This window comes from Rhinolophus ferrumequinum, chromosome 15 (genome assembly GCF_004115265.2).
Source record: "Rhinolophus ferrumequinum isolate MPI-CBG mRhiFer1 chromosome 15, mRhiFer1_v1.p, whole genome shotgun sequence".
NCBI lineage: Eukaryota > Metazoa > Chordata > Mammalia > Chiroptera > Rhinolophidae > Rhinolophus > Rhinolophus ferrumequinum.
In genome coordinates this window covers 13,272,002-13,292,498 of record NC_046298.1, presented here as the reverse complement: position 1 = coordinate 13,292,498, position 20,497 = coordinate 13,272,002, and positions in this window count along the sequence as shown.

The window sequence follows — 20,497 nt, the reverse complement described above, 5'->3', positions numbered from 1 at the left end:
TCAGCCTATGTCTCAATCACAGTTTGGAGTTTATAAGGAACCTCGTTTGAAAAGGGACCATTAGGTTCCGAATAAGTACGGTGATGGAAGGGGAGCTGACTCTGGGTGGTGAACACACAGTGTGATTTATGGATGATGTGATTCAGAATTGCACAACTGAAATCTATGTAATTCTACTAACAATTGTCACCCCAATAAATTAAAAAAAAAAAAAAATTTTATGAAATAATCAAAAAAAAAAAAAAAAGAATGTAATATATAATGTTTGTGGGGAGAGATAATTCATAAGGAAGTTGTGCATATCTCCATACTTTTGTAGTTTGTAAGGAAAAAAAAACACACACAGAAGCAGGTGAGCTGAGTAGTTTTAAGTTTTATGTCATGACCCATGCATTGGATTTACCCTGGAGATTACCACGTGCCAATAGCCATCAGCTTAAATTAATGAGTCCATAGAACTGCTGGCTTTGTACGTAGCAATAGAAAACTCAATCTCCCCTCAATTGTGACATCTTTTGTTATAGTGAGTGATATAAAGACCAAGCAAACACCACTGAAAACTGAAGCTCATGGAAAGTACCAACTATGCTTTCTTAGTGAGCATGTATATAGATGCATTCGTCTCCATCTTATAAATTGAGATCATCAGAATGAAAAAAGGAGAGAAAACTTCTCAACAATAACACTGGAACCAAATCTCTAGTTTCTTTTTGTCGTAAACCCTATTTAAAGTGGTTGTAAGATACAACGAATAAATTGCAGTCTTACTATTCCACAATGATCTTTTTTTGTTACGGTATCAGCCTTTTCTGTTATTTCCATGGCTGTACATGTTTCCCTCATATTTTACACCATTTTTTATCTGTTCTAAAAAATGATATCATTTCTTATTTTGAATTGTGTTCTATTATTATTGATCTTTGTACTAAAATATATCTTTCAATATAATACCTTCCATTATTACAGGGCTTTACAGGTTATAAAGCATCTTCTTATATGGCATCAATTTTATTCCTCAGAAACTCTGTGAGTTTAATAAATCAGTATTCTTATTAAGTTAATGAGGTTATAAGAGCTCAGATTATGACTTGATAAAAGTCATTAAACTTACACAGGACAAAACTGAGGCCAGAGTTCATGTTTTCCAGTAATTAACAACTAACGCTTCTTCAGTACCTGCCACTTTACAGAGTCTTTGGCAAAGATCATTTCATTTAGCTAAAAAACTGCCCTATGGGGAAGGAACCACTAGTATTCCAATTTTACAGTAACTGACACTCAAGTACTTTGCCTGTGGTCACAGATACAATAATTGAAGGAGCCAATGTTCAAACCCAGGAAACTTGCTTTCAGAGCCCATTTTTCATAAACACTAAACTGTAAGCGTAATTTTGTGTACTTTTCACTGTTCAACAGTGACAATTAGTTAAAAAAAAAAAAAAGAAAGAAAGAAAAGAAAGGAAATGAAAAAAAAACACAACTTGTGATGGAACACCACTCTGGTTTATATTCTCATTTAAAAGATAAACCCGTTACTAACGTGAAGCAGAAATATAAAAAAATGCAACAATCTTAAATGTGTACCTTGTGGAATTTTCACAAAGGGAAAATACTTCTGTAAATATCACCCTGATAAAAAATTTGAAGACATGCTCCCCCTCCTCCACTCTGATTTTTTTTTAATTATTATCATTGCAGTCATTTTTGTTGGCATGTCGTGTTATATCATTAATGCTCATATTGAGTCTTTTTATCAAATATTTATTGTTCTTGGATATTCTTTTTGGGGAATTGCTGACTGGAGTCATTTGCAAAGTTGTTTATAATTGAATCATCTCTTTTATTGAAATGTTCTTTATTATGGATATCAGAAAAATGTAAGTTTCTTTTGTGTATGTGTGTGTGCACGTGTGTGTGCACGTGTGTGTGTGTGTGTGTGTGTGTTGTCTTATTCTTTGGGCTGTCCCTTTTCATTCTCTTAGTGGTATCCTTTTATGAAATGGTGCTTTTAATGTAAATGTCACTCAACTTGCCAATCTTTACATTTTCACATTTTAGTTAGTGTTCTTTTAATGTCTTACTTAAGAAATCGTAGTCTGCCCAAAGGTCAGAAACATTCTATTTTTTTTTTCAAAAAGTTCTGTTGCATTATTTTTACTATATAGATCTACATCCATTACAATTATTGTTTTTGTCCAGGGGTAAAGTATTCATTTTTTTTAAATATAAATATCTAATTGACCAGCACCGTTTATATTATGAAGACCATATTTTTCCACGAAGAATGGCAACTATGCCATATATCTGATAAGCATGTGTTATTGGGCCACCTTCTACACTTTGTTCTGTTACATTGATCCATTTGTCTATTCTCGTGTCAATACTCCAGTGAATTAATTACTTCAGATTTATAGTAAGTCTGGCTATGTGGTAATGCAAGTTCCCTGATGATGTTCTTAGGTATTTTGATCATTCTAGGTGTTTTCATTTCCATGTTAATTTTACAAACAGCTTGTAGTTTTATACAGTAATACCTGCTGAGTGCTTAATAGGATTGAATTGAACCTACAGATGATTAGGGGCAATCTCACAATTTTGAAACTTCCAATCCAGGAATACGGTACATCTTTCCATTACTGGGATCTTCTTTGATTTTTCAGTAGTGCTCTGTAGTGTTCTGTGAAAAATTTTTGCACATTTTGGTTACATGTGGCCCTAGATACTTTTTGATGTTCTTCTAAATGCTAACTTTAACTTTTCATTTTATGTTTTTGTTACTTTTATGAGTAAAATTAATTTTCATATCAAGCTTGCATTCAATAACTTCTAAATTTTAACAATCTGTATATAGATTCTTTTGGATGTTCTGCATACACAATCAAGTCTATCTGAATAGTATATATTTTTTCCTCATTTGTAATTCTTCCACCTTCTTTTGTTCACTTGTTAATTAATTCATTTTTGCCTCATTTCACTGGCTGAAACTTTGAGAAATAGTGGAAAGAAATTGTGGTAGTGTCCTGGTCTAGATAGCAAATTCAAGGTAGAGGGATACTTGTTGTTATTACTATTTTTATAATAATATAAAAACCTACAATAGTCATGTAGGTTTTGCTACATACGTACTCTTTCTGTCTCTTTCCACTCTTCCTGAATTTCTGTTTGTACACCACTTCTGACCAGAAGACTCACTCCCCTTGGTATTTCTTTCAATTTGTTTCCTGGCAACAAATTCTATGTTTTTATATGTTGAGAAACTGTTTTTTTCTTTAGTTGTGAAACTTATGCTCTCTTTACACAATATTCATTGACTAGTTATTTTCCTTCAGCACTTAAAATATGGCATCCCATTGAATTGTGGCTTTCATCTTTTTTTTTGAAGTCTGTTGTCAATCTTATCGTTGCACTGTAGATCTCTCTTGTCATACGACTGCTTTCATGGTTACCTTTTTGTCTTTGTTGCTCAGCAGTATGACTGTGGTGTGATGAGTTTTGGTTCTTCTCATGTTTATCCTGTTTTAGGTATTCTGAGTTTCTTAAATCTGTAAGGGGATGGCTTTAATCAGTTTTAGAAAGTATCTTGGCCTTTGCTTCCTTGAATAAAGCTCCTGTCCCCTTTTATTATCCTCCTTATCTGGACCTCCAATGACACAACATACTTTCATCATGTACCATAACTATCTTACGTATTTCTGGGTGTTTTTGCACCCTTCTCCCCATTTTTTTCCTCTCTCGTGAGCTTTAGTCTGTATATATTCTGCTTGTTTTCTTCTAGTTTATGAATCCTAGCTGCACTTTAATCTAATATGATGTTTAGCTGGTTTTGTTGCTGTTGTGGTGATGGTGGTTCTTCATATCAATTATCATGTGTTTTAATTCTAAAAATTCAACTTGTGTCCTTGTTTCGAAAGACTCTAGTACTTTCGTAAAATTCTCCATTTTACATTTTCCTTTGTGTAATATATTAATTAATTTTGTTTCAAAGTTCATGTGGCAAATTTGTTATCTGGATCACCTAACAATCCATCTTTTGTTTTTTTAAATCTTGGTCTTGATTGTGTGAAGTCTTGTAAATTTTGATAGAAAGACATTGTGTTTAACGTGTTGTAGGAGGTTTAAATACTGTTGTCTTTCTGCAAGAAGCTTTTACTACACTCTGACTATTCTGTGGCAAGTACTTAGGGGCAAATTAATACAGTCTAATGAGGGACCTTGATGACTTAAGGCAGAATTTCAGACCTGAAAAGAAAGCATGTCAACAACTGCTTTGCTTCCCTTCCTAGTATATGTCTCTGGGTCCCTCTTCATTGACAGATCCTAAACTCCAATGACTGAGACCACCACAAGCTCCACTGAACATTTCAACTGCTCTTGGCTTGGTTTCTTATTCTCTTGCTCAGTGCAGTTCAAGAGCAAGCAAGTGTCTCCAGGTGAAACCTGAGGGAGAGTGAATGACAAAAACACAACTGTCACCTTTGCGAGTCTCCCTTCTCTCTCAGATTTTCACCCCCCAATTCTTGGGTATCTCCAATGCCTTCAGACTTTTTTTTTTTTTTTTTAATTAGAATCTTTCTATCTTTTTCCTAGTTAAAGTGTTGATCTGCCATCAGGCACTCCAGTAGCAAAGACAAGCAAAGGACATCTATGGTATAGCTTTAATTGCAAATCTTGTTAATTTTTTTTTATATTTGATTTCGTAAAATAAATGAGATTTCTATTACATATGCAATCAAAACTGTTGCATTGGCTACCAGTTTGTGTTTATTATTTTCTATACAACAGTAAATTTTGTATAAATGTCATTCTTTGTAAGTGCCTATGATCTGTAAAATGCTGTTTTGAGGGGGAAAAAACCACCTGTTAAGTTCTCAAAGAGTACTAAATTGGGGACATTTGAATACGACTCACTTTAGTTAAGCTCTAAAACACTGCCACTCTGTGGTAGCTCGGTGACATAGCAGCATCCTGTATTTCTAGAGACAAAGATGCCCCAGCAAGTTGCTTCTAACTACCTTTCCACTGTTACTAAGGAGCTGAAGGTTCCCCACTCAGTGAAACGTTCAGCTACTCCATACTTAGTCTCCTGCACCTCTTTTCCAAACCAGTCTAGCCACTGGGCCCTCCTTTCTGAGAGAATTTGAGCCAATAGCAAAATGCTAAGGTTCCTGAGTCACATCAGTTCTCAATTAGTCTCTGCCAGTTGTGGGAGATGTGGTCTTAGATTTATTACTTACTTTCTCTTAGAATCAGTTTTATGATCTAAAAAAATATATATATGAATTTTAGCTGGTATATTCATTTTGTGAAAATTCATTGAACTTTACACTTTTTTCTCTGTGTGTACTATATTTGAATACAATTAATTTTAAAAAGAGGTTAATAGTAATGTATATTTACATGCATCCCTTAAAGGATTGGTCTCTGCCTTTGAATGAATAATGTCAACTTTTCAAGGAGGCCTGTACTACCATTCCTATTCAAAACTCTAATATTCCTTCCCTACCCCATCCGTACATATCCACACATTCATTTGCTTTACTCTGTTCAGATTTCTACTTTTTTTTTTCTATAGCACTTTCCATCATGTAAAATGTTGTATAATTGACGTATAGTATATTTTCTCACTCTTTTGGTAGAATCTAGCTACACAAATGCAAGAATGTTTGTTCCGTTGTTTCATTGGTTTACAACACTTATCTAGAATAGGGTCTCTCTCATAGCAGGTGCCCAAAAGTATTTGTTAAATGCATGAACAGAAACTCAGTGTGGTTATTGGCACATAGCGATAGTTCACATTTAAAGAACTTTTATTATCATCAGGCTTCTGCCGGAGATTTTCTTCTCAGATCTTAAATAGGGCTTGTGAGTAAGAAAGCGGGATTAGCAGGGGTCATATTTTGTTAGGAAGGGACAGTTAAAACTATTAAATTGTACACTTTAAAAGGGTAAATTTTATGGTTTATAAATTATATCTCAATAGAGCTGTTATTTTAAAAGGTAGGTGGTTAGCTCTTCATAGGGAGAAAAAAGTTTAACTTCTGGTTCTGGCACTAAATCACTTTTTGATCTTATATAAGCCATTTGTCTCTAATTCTTAGTTTTCTATATATACATCAAGTGTGTCAATTAGCTGAAATCCTAAAATCCCCTCCAGTTCTTATATGTCACCTGTTTGAAAAATAGACTTCTGCAGAGATGGAGAGAAGACAAGACGAGGATTTTGCCATTGATTGCGCTGCCACCTGGACCAAACACTCTTTAGAAAGCATTAAGTTAAGAGGCTGAGCTCCTTTTCACATATTTAAAAGTACATACAAACATGCAAATAGACATTTATCCATATCTGCGTACAAATATCTACTTATCTAATTTTACTGGACAGGAAACAAGACAATTGGTATCAATGTCTTGGTTTCCAAATGACTTTCCCAGAAACTCTTTCTCAGCCCAAAAAAGCAGATCATGAATCACAAAGGCACTGAATCATCTGCCTGCATTCCAGAGTGTACCTTAGGGGCCATCTGGTCTCTCAGCGCTTCACAAAATTAGCTTAGTTTAATTTGAGTGAGTTAGAAAACTGTTGTCACTGCGAGAGAATGTTCCTATTACCTAATTAACAGGGCTTATTAGGACAGTAGTGGCTACTGAAGCCCATTGAACACCCAGCCATATGAGCTTATGACACATAAATCAAACAGGTCTCTTTGTAATTACATTAATAGTTACTCTTTTTGCTTCCCCTCATTTTCTTCTAAGCTCCGTGCATAACACATTTCCTGGATTTTTAAGAGTGTCAATTAATAGGCACTATAAATGCATTTGAGCTATCAAGGCCACGATTTATTGGACACATGTCTGCTGCCCAGTGGCTATCCTCTTTTGCCACTTCCCAAAACCCCCGTCTATATGCCTCGTCTGAGACACCACAGGTCACCTCTTCTATTGCTGTGGCCTTTTCTCTGCCATTATGGCTGTGCTACACCCAACTTCTCATGGGAATGTGCTCCTTTGATATACTTTCAGCGCAAAAGCCTTTGCTAAATAGGAAAGTACAGCATGTATGATTTTCTCATTAAATCAGTAGACAAGGTCACACTGTGTTAAATGGGATAAGAAGCACATTCCTCCATGGTACATACTGGCGGGAAGACATGATGTGCTGGCATTTCAAAATCATTCAAAAGTCACTTCCTTAGCCATTCTGCCTGAAGAAGTAAATGGATGAATTTTAAACTTTACTTTCATGTATATTAAGGACTCTATATTCATTTAGGATCCCATGATCTGAGGACAAAGTGATATCAGAAGAGGCACAGACCCTTGATTTGCACAGAGATAATCCCTTTCTAATTCCAAATCCCATAACACTGATGATAGGTAGAAAGTATTTAATAAAAAATCACATATTTACCTCTTGCTAGGTAGTGGGCACCATGACAGATATATTCTGAAAAACCTGGGAGTCCATATTCTCCTTTTCCCCATTTTATAAGTGAGATAGCTCATTCTTACAGACAGCAGGGATGGATCCAAAGTCGACTCACTTTGGTGCCTTTTGGGGCCTGTCCGTATCCTGTAATGTACTATTCAGTGTGCCTGGCATGTGGCAGAGAGTCAATGATTGTTTTGTTTTTTCAGTGAATGTCTGTGTAACACTTTTGCATAGGTTAGTCATTTATTCAGAATGTTGACTTAACAAATAAATGTTGATGAAGCTGAGGAAGGGAAATCTTAATAGCTGAAGGGAAGATGAGCTTATAATATAGATTTGTAATTAGAAAACAAATCTTTCTGTCCAACAACTACATGAATGGAGCTGTCAGGAAACTGAAAGGAGGCACAGAAAACAAATATTTCACTGTCCTGTTGGGGCTATTGTTGTACATAATTGGGAGAGAGAGAGAGAGAGAGAGAGAGAGAGAGAGAGAGAGAGAGAGAGAGAGAGAGAGAGAGAGGAGATTCTTATCTATATAATTCAGATCCAAATTCACTCTCTCCTGAAATACCCAAAAACTGGGGAGGGAAGTTCTGATTTTAGTTGCAATATACAAAATACATTTTCACATCTCCAGAATTCACATCTCCAGAATAGGATTCCAAAGGAGATTTTTTAAAGTCAAAGTTGGTATTTTCAATTTGAAAATCACAACGTTCAATGCCAAATCTATACTCGTATGTATGCATCTGTCTTGACCTGAGGAATCCTTTCTCACCCCTTCCTCCATCCCAGTGCTCAACTGGGGCCAATAAACATCCTGAAGCTATCTTAATACTGAAGCTACTTAAGTTTGAGCAGCTGTGATGAGACTCTACTTTTATGGTTAATTCAATATTAGCCTTCAGTCCTATCTTGAATCAAACTGTCTCTGTCACTAAAGTCTTCTTTTCCATTTACTGTCAGCACATTTCAATTATAGGTGACATTTAGTGTAACAAAATATTTAGGACCGAACTTACACTTTGGGTCATTGAGCACCATGTATTTGCAGGCTAGCATCACTTATCATTCCTCTTGTGAAGAAGAAATCTACATTTTTGAATATGAAATAAGACTAACTTATCTAGTCGTACTTTTGTCTTAAAAAAAAAAATGTATACGAAGACTCTAAAAATGAGAGAGGAGGCCTGTTTGATATTAAGAGGGATCCCATAAGGCCAATGTCACTGCCTGTCACAACCAACACTGCTGTGTATGCACTTCACTAATCCAGAGGTCACCGTTCCCTTTGTAATCTATAGAATTGTGTATTTGTTTCAATGGTTTTATAACCGATGATTGTAAAGGATCTTGAAGAAGAATCTGTTTATCTTTTACTAGTTTCCATAAAGGAGAATGTTTGATTACCACCAGAATTATTCTAAGCCGTAATTTTCTGGCCAAGATGGTGTTCCTGGATTATTTTTCTGTAATCTGATATCATTTCTCACATAGAATTTCTCATGCTTCACTATCATTATTTGCTTAAAGATGCATCTCTTGAGGAGCTTCTTAATATCAAAGACTCCATCAGATTCATCTCTGAATCTCCAGCTCCCAGCACTGATGGATATTGATAAATGACGATGAATTATCTCACCTTGAAATTGTATTGGGATAAATTGAGAATCACCAAGCAGTTGCTTTAGAAAAAGTAATGAGTCACAAGAAAATATTAATAACAATTTAAAAGTGAGCCTTTACTTACAACTCATATCTCAGCAAAACCCCTTTCCTCTGATTAGCCAATAATTATTATATTTCTCTTCAAAATTCTACTAAATGACTTTAGAAGATGATGGCTTATTGCATGCCAATTTGATATGGCCCATACCCTTCAAAATATAGGAAGGAAGGACAATGTTAATGTATTTATTTTAAATTAATTATACTTATTTTGGGAATAGATAAATTTAGATGGTACAAAATCTGAAAGGTCCAAAAAATACACCATGAAAGTCACCTATCCACATCTGTGTCCTGCCGCTCAATCCTAGCTTTACAGAAAGCAAATTTCCCAATATACTTTGTGTATTCGTAGAGGAAGTCCATGCAAATAGGAGCACATATATACATACATATACAGTTAATTCATTTTCTGTTGTAACAGAAAAAGTAAAAACGCGTGTTTGCTCTGAAAAAAGAAGAAATAGATTCAACTCAAATATTAGCTTATCCTTAGGACACTGAGGTAAAACTGGAATAAAGGAATTTCTTGAAAACCCAACAACTGAACAAATAGTTACAGTACCTCTTTGCCATAGATATAGTGCTCGTATTGTTTTCTTTTAACAGTGTTTGTGTTTAAACTGCATGAGGTCTGACTAGACACAATCTTCAAATCCAAAACACATATTTCTATGACATCGCTTCAGATTGATCGCATTTTGTTACCAGCAGGAAAAAGCTTCTCTTTCCATGTACACCAAAATGGTGCCACAGGGATGACAGTACAATTAAGGAAGCTCGTGTCAGTTGAAACCAAAAGCTGAGATGCCTGAACCACCAAATAGCTGGATGGGGATTTACATAATAATATGCAGGAAGTGGCAGATTCTATGCTCAGATGATATCCCTATTCACAATTCTGTGTCTGCATCACCTTGCACTTTCATACACACACCACAGCAGGGTATGCAAGAGGGCATTTGGGAATGAGGAGAAGACATCTTCCTGTCTTTAAAACAATCAGCCCTGCTTGCAAATATTCTTGGATTTCAGTTCAACTAAGGATGAAGCAGCCCAAATTAAGAAGATTGTCTGTGGGTTGCCTGCATTTGCTGCCTTCAGCATTTGAAAGCCGTTTTCTGCTAAAAGTCTGACTACTTAGAATTCAAGCCCTCTGCAACTAAGAAACTCCAAAAGAGGTAATGAACCATAAATTATTGCCGTTAGATATTTAATACTCAATCAGTATGTGCTCTCTCGAGCATATCCCACCGGCATTGCATTCATTCTGACAGTGTGTTACTGGTTCAATTACTTTGCTCATTTACAATAAAAGATTAATGAAAAGAGGTATATTTTAGTTCACAGAGATTAATTGCATCCCTTACTTTCCCTATACTAGAAATATTCAACCCATAATCCTGATAGCTTTTGCATCAACAAGAGCATGGAAAATTAATAGACTTTCTTCTGCTGGAAATCTCAGAGAGTTTTTCAGACAGAAATATCCAGGGAAAACAAGATTGAAAGTTGGCTTTGGGCTGAAATGATTTAATTTACCTGCTTCTTTAAATTTACTCTTATGACAATTTGAATTAGCCAGGATGAAGATGTGTGTACTGTATTTTATATCTGCACATTTTCCGTCAGGTATTTGCAAAGTAAATTCCTTTTTGAGACCTAATTCTCCCAGATAGATCCCGGTATGTTTATGCTTCATAGGTGTTCCAACACTTGGAGACATGTTGACTGTTAACATTTCAGTTTTTTCCGCAGAGAAAATAGATGCCAAGCGTAGTAGTGCATTCATTTTGAATTTTTTTCTTCCTTTTTAACATAAAGTTGTTTACCTCTGGGAATTCTCGGTTTAAAATGTCAAAGTGCCTCCCTGGTAAATTCTTAAGTTTCCACAAACTTAGTGATGGTAGTACTATATGTTCCAATGCATGGAATGAAGATAATAACATGCACGACTGGTGTACAGAATAGAAACAGCTAGAATAGAAAAGAAATTTATATCTATTGAGCCTTGTCTGTTTTATTCAAAGGTTGTTTTCAGACTTTATTTTACTTAATCCTGACGAAATTTGGTTATATTATGGTCTTCATTTCTCAAAGAAGAAACTGAGTTTCAAAGAAGTAAAATGACTCGCTTTAGTCATTGGTCACTCAATGAGCGAGTGGCTAAAACTGGAGTCAGGCCATTGCCTTTCTGTCTCCAACGTCCACGTTATATTGGATCAACCAGATTAAAAATAAGAACAACTCTGTGGCCAGGAGTAGACTCTTCTCTAGACCTGCTTTTGTTTGTCTGTCAAATGGTGACCATAACATTTACCTGACACAAATGTTTTGAAGGTGGAATAAGGCAACCAATACAAATGAAAACTGGGAATGCAGAACTACTCTGTGTACAGATGGAAATAAAATATGGATGGACTGGGGTTTAACTGTACAGACCTGATCCTTCAATCCTAATGAAATCAGTCCCCTTAGCATTGCCAGATGGACTGCGTTTAAGATGCTTTCCCCGGTCCAAATAGACAGTGGAAGCGCTCCTCTCTTCCTCTTCGAAATAAAGTGTATTAATCTATTTCTCAATCAAAGCTATTCAGGAAACTTTCAATTGCAGAAATGTCTAGTCTGTGTTTTCTGCAGATTTTTATCCTATTGTTACAAGAGAGATGTGTTTCCTTCCACATATACTTAAGTAGAAAGAGAGAGGAATCAGCTGAATTTCTGTTCCGCATCTCTGATGTACTTTCCACAAGCCCTACCCACAAGTTCAGGGATGTCAGCCCCCTGAAAATGACCAACTGTGTAGTAGAGACTCCAATTTTTCTGGGGTTTCTACAAAGAAAACCAGGGGATCAGCGACAAGTCCACTGTTTCTGAAATGTATATTCATCATAAAAGTCAAAGATGAGCAAGGCTGACTCAACTCAGAGCAAAATTCAACCGTTTGTCACAAATAAAATACTGCCTTGGTAGCACCAGTCAACCTATTTTTGTGATTTATTTCACTGAATGCATTGCATTTCCTGGGAGTGTTTACATTATGTCAAAAAGAACAGAGCTCACCATTGTTTTTCCAGGAAGTAGCATATTTTGTAGCAATTTCAAACTGGATTTGTTTGGTGATATCCTAGTGAGCTCACTGGGAAAGATGCATTTCGTTTTAAGAAGGCAGTCTTAAAATGACCATAGAACAAGTGTTTTTGTGTTTGTTTTCATACTTGTGAGAGTTTTCAATGAGAAAGAACGGGTTGCTTCTCCATGATTCTATTGCTTGCTTTACAAATGATGATTCTGCTTCTGTCCTACGTAGAAGCCACTGCTATTTGGAATGTCTTACGTGGTTTGCACCTGTACAAACAATTTATCTTAATACAGACCTTGCGTATTGTCTTTTAGAACTTTCCACTTCACAGCTGTTAGATATAACACCCCCCCCCCCCCCCGTGTAACCCCGAGCTAGTCTTTTCACCCTCTTTGGCCTCGATTTCTTCATTTATGCGATAATGGAATTTGGACATTGCATGGGCCAGTACAATATCTATCAGGACGTATTCTCAGGGGCCTGGAGCTTAATACTTTATAAAATACAGATGGCGCCTCTCGCAACCTCACTGTAGTGGGAGAGAGAGTCAAGGAAAGAACCAGGCCATGAGAGTGGTCAGTGGCACCCTGGAGAGACACACAAGGTCCTAGCTGAACAGGATGCACAGTGGAGACAACATCCAGGGTGGAGCAGGTGAAAAGTCAGGAAAATGTCGCCAAAGAAGGTAATACTTGACCAGTGTCTTCATGAGTGGGTAGTATTTTATGGGCGGACGTGAGGAGATGGATAGTCTAAGAAAGGAAAGAAACAACAACAGTAAAGAAATTGGCCATTTACAAAAGAATTGCAAAAGACAGCAAAATGCTTTTAGGGAGTGGCTTACAGGCAGGAGGCCCTGTAGGAGAAGCCCAGGGCACCCACGTGGGACAAATCCTGTGCCACCATGTTGGCCACCTGTGATTCCTGGGCTTTCTCTCCAAAACAACAGGAAACCGTTGATGAATGTTAAGCAGCATTAGATTGTATCACAATTTAATCCAAACATCTTAATACTACAGATTTCTGTGATCTCAGGTTTACAAAGTAGTGAATAAAAGTGAAAAGACAGTTAAAAGCAAGGGGAAAATATGGTAAATATCCTTTCAAATTTTAGGGATGTACTCCAAATGTCTCCAGTTTCACTTTGATGTATAGTGACCCTAAACCTTTTGAAATCTGAATTTGTAAACTTTATATATTTGATTTAAAACAAGTCCCTTAGATGATGATTGATGAAGACATTAAAATCTATTTCTATTTAGTTTGAAAACATCTTGTAAATCTTGGTGATACTACACAAAAAATATTGATGTAAATTGTATCTTCTCATCATAAACACTACGTTTGGCCAAGTATAAATTAACTACATTTTGCCAAGTCATCTCATATCTTCAAACCCGTATTATGCGTTATTTCTTTAGTCTTCTAAGGAAGACGACTCGCCTTCTTCCATTCTCAAAAACTGAGTTGTCTTCAGGCTTTGATTAGCTCCTTCTCCATCAGAGCGTTGCAAGGCTTCCTAGCTACAGAAAAAAATATCTCAGATTATATGTGTTATTTTAGCACCTTGAATTTGCTGCCCTAATCATTCTCTTGGTGATTCAACCTCCTTTTGTTTCCTTAACATCTTTCCATTCTGATAGTCAACATGTCTGTCCTTTTAATGCACATCCTTACCTTCTCTCTCTGATCCTCAGGAATCTAGCATGGTTTTTACTTACCTAATCTGCGATGTCACAGAGACTACTAAATATAGACCCACACTTTTTTGTAGACCTATCCTTCTTTTCTCTAATTTCCAAGAAGAGTTTAAAATCAATGTTTGCTCTCCTGTCTTCATTCAGGGCAGTCATCACAATTTACACTGTTACTTTCAGTTAAAAGGAAACACAACCTCCTCTGCTTGTTGGAAATACACTGGGAAAATCGATTTTTAAATGTACATAATTCCTATGGTAAACTGAGTGGGGTGACACAGAATACTGGGCAGTAAGTGTTGACATTAAGAAACGCCAGTGTTCTTAGGGAGAAATTTGTAAGACTATGGAAAAAGCTAGGAAATCAACCCCGATTCTTTCATTTCTAATGACTCTGTGACCTTGGGAAATTCAAATAATCTTCTACATAAGTAGCATTACGTTTATTTTATAGACAAGTAAATGAAGAGTTTTGAAAGAATATTTTTAAATGGTTGGAATAATATTTACGAAGCACCTAGTACCATGTGCCTGACCCATATTAGGGGCTTGATAATTGGAAGTCATTATCATTAGTTATACCTGCACTCATCAGTTAGGTACCACAGATAGTCTTACCTCTATAAAAGGAACAAGGATAGTTTGACCTGATCATACCCTCAAGTTGGAAAGTAAAAAGCAAGCCTAAAATTAAGTACTAGAACCAGAGAGGTATTCTTTTAAAAATATTTAATGGTTCTCTGGTTCATAAAAGGAAAGTAATGCCTTATATAGACTTCAATTTGCTACGCCCTTTTCAAAAACTGTATGGAATCTTACTATAAATGAGGAAAAAAGAAAACTCAAAAGTTTGATGACTTAGAAGATTAATATCTGCCCACCCCAGTGTTGCTCCCATGACAAGTCCCAGTCCCTACTCAGTGGTCAGCTCAGCTCTGACATTTGTCCTCTAATCCTCCTCTGATTGTTCATACGTAATGTAATAGTGAATTCAAGTCTGAGTTATGGTTAATCGCAATATTGTAATGTCACCCAGCATTTTAGTATGCTATGGTTTCTAGAAGAAAATGAACCTTCATTATAATATAAATGTATTTTATACACAACCTCAACCACATTCTTGACTACTATTCCAATACATTTATTTCAAGCATAATCAAATTTTGAGAAAATTGGTTGGTATAGTGAGCAATGGCTGAGTTATCCATCCTGTTGAATTTTAATTCATTGTCCTAAGCAAACCTGAAATTGGTGATATGATTAGAGTGTAAAGTCAACCTCTGAAATGAACATGTATAATTTGGAATGATTTCTATCACAGTGTCTCCCTAGGAATACTGGACAAAGCAATTACCAAAAGATTTTACTTATAGAAGTTTAAGAGTGTTAAGAGGACTGTTGCACACAGTTAATATGTGTTGCCATGAGAAGACATTGACCCGGTTATTCATTATCATTTAAGGGAATCAATACATATTAAAAATAACAATTATTTTGTTATTAGTAGCAGTGTGGCAATAATTTTTGTGCTTAATTATGCACACTATGATAGCATATACATTATACCATTACAAAAATCCATGAGGTGAACTAAGCAAGAATGCTTATCTCGATTTCACAGATAAGGAAACAGTTAGAGAATACTGATGACTTATCTAATGTCTCAAAGGGGATTATTTAACTGAGTGAAGCATGTCCCTGGAGGTGGGCAAACACTCGCATTCTCCTAGGAAGCACTTGGATCAAATCACTCTGATTTGATTGAGACACTACTTGCAAATAATCATACTTGATTTAGAGTTATCACTACAATAAAGCCAACATATCACTGAGTGAAATGAATTTAATTTAAATTTCATAGTACTCCATCTTCAGAAACTCAAAGTGATGAAAGTGAAGTGGTAATATTCCTGGAGGAAAAAAAAAAGTATATAATCACACATTGTTTCTACAACAGCAATAAGAATAACATAGATGAGAAAACATGATGTGACCTGTTATATACCCTTAAACTCCCACATTCTTAGCCATACGCGGTGTCTGATAAAGAGGACACATATTCATATTTAGTGAATTTAACTTAACTCTTTGTAAGCCTCTGGACTGTTACAATGTACTGGTAGGTCTACCAGCGTCTTGGTGTTAGGGAGTTAGGTTAAATGGTTCAGTTCAGGACCATGAACATCAGAGCTTTGTTACTCTCCATTCTGTTGAGAAACAGCGAAAAAAGCGAGGGCCCCTTGTATGTTGCAAGGTTATGGGAGAAAGGAGAAATTGTGTGATGTGATCAGAATGTTGAATCAAATGAAAACATTGTCTCCTGAGACACAAGAAATAAGAGATTTAACAGGTTATATATTCTCATGGTGTATTGATTTACTTATTTTGGAGCAGCATAGAAATTAAAAAAAAATCTTTATGAATAATTCTGAAACTACAGAAAATGATAAAGAAGAAAAGAGAACTCTTCTATTCCTGCCGCAGTGCACTGCCTCTCGGGATGTATCTCTTGATGGAAAATAAGAACATGGGCTTTGGAGTCAGGATGCCTCAGTTGGAGTGGAAGCTCGGTCACTTGCAAAATTGTTACCCTCTGGTAATTGTACTAACCCTCACTATATCAGAATCTTCTGACCTGTGAACTGGGGATAATAATAGTACCTACCTCATAGGACTGTTAAGAGGGCTAAGTAAGTTAATATTTGAAAGCGCTTTGAACAGTACCCAGCATAGTATAAGGGCAACAAAAAATGTTCATTAAAAGTAATAAAAATAACAAAAAATAACAGTAAATAGAGTCGGTTACAGCATTGTTTCCAGCTGTTTTAACGATTCACTTTTGATTTCTATAAGAGCATTATTCCCCCATCTCATTGCAGCGGTTTCAGTATCTTCTGTGGGTGGGACTTGGAACCACCCATCAGAACTTGCTTTGGCCAATGAAATGGGAGCAGATGTGGTAAATATATATTTGAACAGAACCTTAAAAGCCATGGCATGTTTATTCCAACTCTTTTGTACTTTTCACTCTGCTGTGATAACATGTCTATAATAGGGACTGTTTTTTTTTTTTTTGGCCTGTGTACATTTCAGACAAAAAAACAAATAAACAATAAAACATGAGTATGAAATATGTAAGTCTTGATATAAGTCAATCAGATGTTTTCACACCTCCATTATTTCAGCAAAATTGACTAATATAATAACTAAACAGATAAATAAATGAATAAATAAATAATAAGTTCTGTTAGCATTTAGATGGTTCTTAAAATGTCACCCTTGGTTATTTCCCTATTTAATTTCTGTAATAATCTTAGACTGCATATATGTTTAATTTTGACTTTTTGTTTTTTTTCTTCACTTAGCGTATGAATGTACTTTCCCCATATCACCCTATCATTAAATAGACTTTGTAAATCTTAGGGCTTATAGGTAAATTGAAAGAGCCACCAGGAGTCTGTAAGTAAAAATAACAATAATATTTAAGTAATAAGATTGTTTAATAATGAATCTATAAAATATGCACATGATGTATGTAAACAGAGTCACGTAAAACCACATTGTGATGTGTTGTGAGAAAGTGGTTACTGTCAGGTCAACACAATACTTCCTTTGGCAATGAATTCAGAAAATGAAGTGTGTGCATCTAAGACTGGTTTACCTCAGACGTACGCAGAATGGCCACATATTCATAGCATCAGTTAACGTCAGTGTAAAAACAATAACCTGATACTTTAAAAAAATTAATAATTCATTATGGAATATAGAGAAAAATCATTGTACTTTCTTATTTTACCTATCTGAAGGTGGAGTATATCATTATCAAATGTCAGCCTGCCGACTACGTATGGCATTAAGGAGACCCGTTGCTATAAAACCAATATTTTTGAAGCATAGTCCACTAAACACTTGCTTCATACATACCAATAAAAATAACAACAACCAAAAGAAAACCCAAGAGATTCCATAGTCAAAAAAGTTTTGAAAACTCTCGGTTACACAGTGTTCAATCAATTTCTTAATTCTAGAAGTTCATGGGCCCTTTGAAAAGTCAATATGTTAATTGATAAAAGATATTCTACAATTAAGATTTAAAAAAAAAATACTGACCACAGAGCCCTTTATTATTATCATTATTATTATTGTTAGTTTCAGGTGTACAAAACAACATAATGGTTTGACATTTATACCCGTCACAAAGTGATAACCCTCCTCCCCCAATCTCCTACCCCTCTGACATCGTTTACAGCTGTTACAATTCCATTGACTCTATTCCCTATGCTGTGCTCCATATCCCGTGATTATATATACATATATATATAATTATCATATATATATATATAATTTTATATATATAATTACAGTTGACATTCACTATTATTCAGCTTCAGCTGCAGGTGTACAGCGCAGCAGTCAGGCATCTACACTGTCCATGATGTGGTCTCCCTAATGAGACAAGTGCCCATCTGACACCCTACACAATCTTTACAACATTATTGATTATATTCCCCAAGCTGTCTTTCACATCCCCGTGGCAATATTGTGACTGCTAATTTGTGCTTTCTAATCCCTTTACCTTCTCACCCATCCCCACCCCCCTCCCATCTAGCAATCATCAGTTTTTTTCTCTATATCTCTGAGTCTATTTCTGTTTAATTTGCTCATCTATTCTGTTCTTTAGATTCCACATAAAAGTGAGATCATATGGTATTTGTCTTTTCTCCATCTGACTTATTTCACTTAGCATAATATTCTCTAGATCCATCCATGTCATTGCAAATGGTAAGATTTCATGCTTTTTTATGACCAAGTAATACTCCAATGTATAAATGTACCACAGCTTCTTTATCCAGTCGTCTACCGATGGGCATTTCGGTTGTTTCCATGTCTTGGCTATTCCGAATAGTGCTGCAATGAACTTAGGGATGCATATATTTTCGAATTAGTGTTTTGGAGTTCTCTGGATAGATACCCAAGAGCAGAATTACTCTTAAGGTAGTTCCATTTCCAGTTTTTTGAGATACCTCCATACTGTTTTCCATAGTGCTTGCACCGATCTGCAATCCCACCAACAGTGCACGAAGCTTCCCTTTTCTCCACTGCCTCACTAGCACTTGTTGTGTTTTGATTTATTGATGATAGTCATTCTGACCAGAGTGAGGTGGTACCTCATTGTGGTTTTTATTTGCATTTCTCTAATGATTACTGATGTTGAGCATTTTTTCATATGACTGCTGGCCATCTGTATATCCTCTAGAGAAATGTCTCTTCATGTCCTCTGCCCAAGTTTTTTAATTGGGTTGTTTGTTTTTTGGTGTTGAGCTATATGCATTTTTAAATAAATTTTGGATATTAACCACTTATCAGATGTGTCATTGGCAAATATCTTCTCCCATTCAGTAGGCTGCCTTTTTTGTTTTATTGATGGTTTCCTTTGCTGTGAAAAGACTTTTTAGTTTGATGTAATCCCACATGTTAATGTTTTCTTGTGCTTCCCTTGCCCAAGGGGATATATCAGTAAAAATATTACTAAGGGTAGTGTCTGCAAATTTACTTCCTATATTTTCTTCTAGGATTTTTATGGCTTCAGATCTTACATTTAAGTCTTTAATCCATTTTTAATTTATTCTCATATATGGCATAAGGAGGTAGTCCAGCTTCTTCTTTTTTTTTAATTAAAGTTTATTGGAGTGACAATTGTTGGTAAAGTTACAAAGATTTCAGGTGCACAGTTCTGTAATACATCATCTATATATCACATTATGTGTTCAACACCCAGAGTCAATTCTCTTTTTTTGCATGTGTCTGCCTGGTTTTCCCAGCACCATTTATTAAATAGGCTGTCTTTACTCCAATGTAAATTCTTGCTTCCATTGTCATAGCTTAAATAACTATACATTTGTGGATTTATTTCTGGGCTCTCTATCTGTTCCATTGATCTATGTGTCTATTTTTATACCAAAACCATGCTGTTTTGATTACTATAGCCTTGTCGTATGATTTGTTGTCAGGTAGCGTGATACCTCCCACTTTGTTCTTATTTCTCAAGATTGCTGTGGCTATGCAGGGTCTTTTATGATTCCATGTAAATTTTAGGATAACATGTTCTTGTTATGTGAAAAATGTCATTGGTAATTTGATGGGGATTGCACTGAATCTATATATTGCCTTAGGTAGTATGGGAATTTTAACTATATTAATTCCTCCTATCCATGAGCATGGTGTGTGTTTCCATCTTTGTGTATCATCTTTAATTTCTCTCTTCAGTGTCTTATAATGTTATGATTATAGGTTTTTTACGTCCCTGGATAAATTTATTCCTAAGTATTTTTTGTTTTTGAAGCAATTGTAAATGGGATTGTTTTCTTGATTTCTCCTTCTGACAGTTTGTTATTGGTGTATACAAACGCAACTGATTTCTGAATATTAATTTTGTATCCTCTACTTTACTAAATTCATTTATCAGTTCTAATAGTTTTTTGGTGGAGTCTTTGGGGTTCTCTATATGTAATATCATGTTATCTGCATATAATGACAATTTTACTTCCTTCTTTC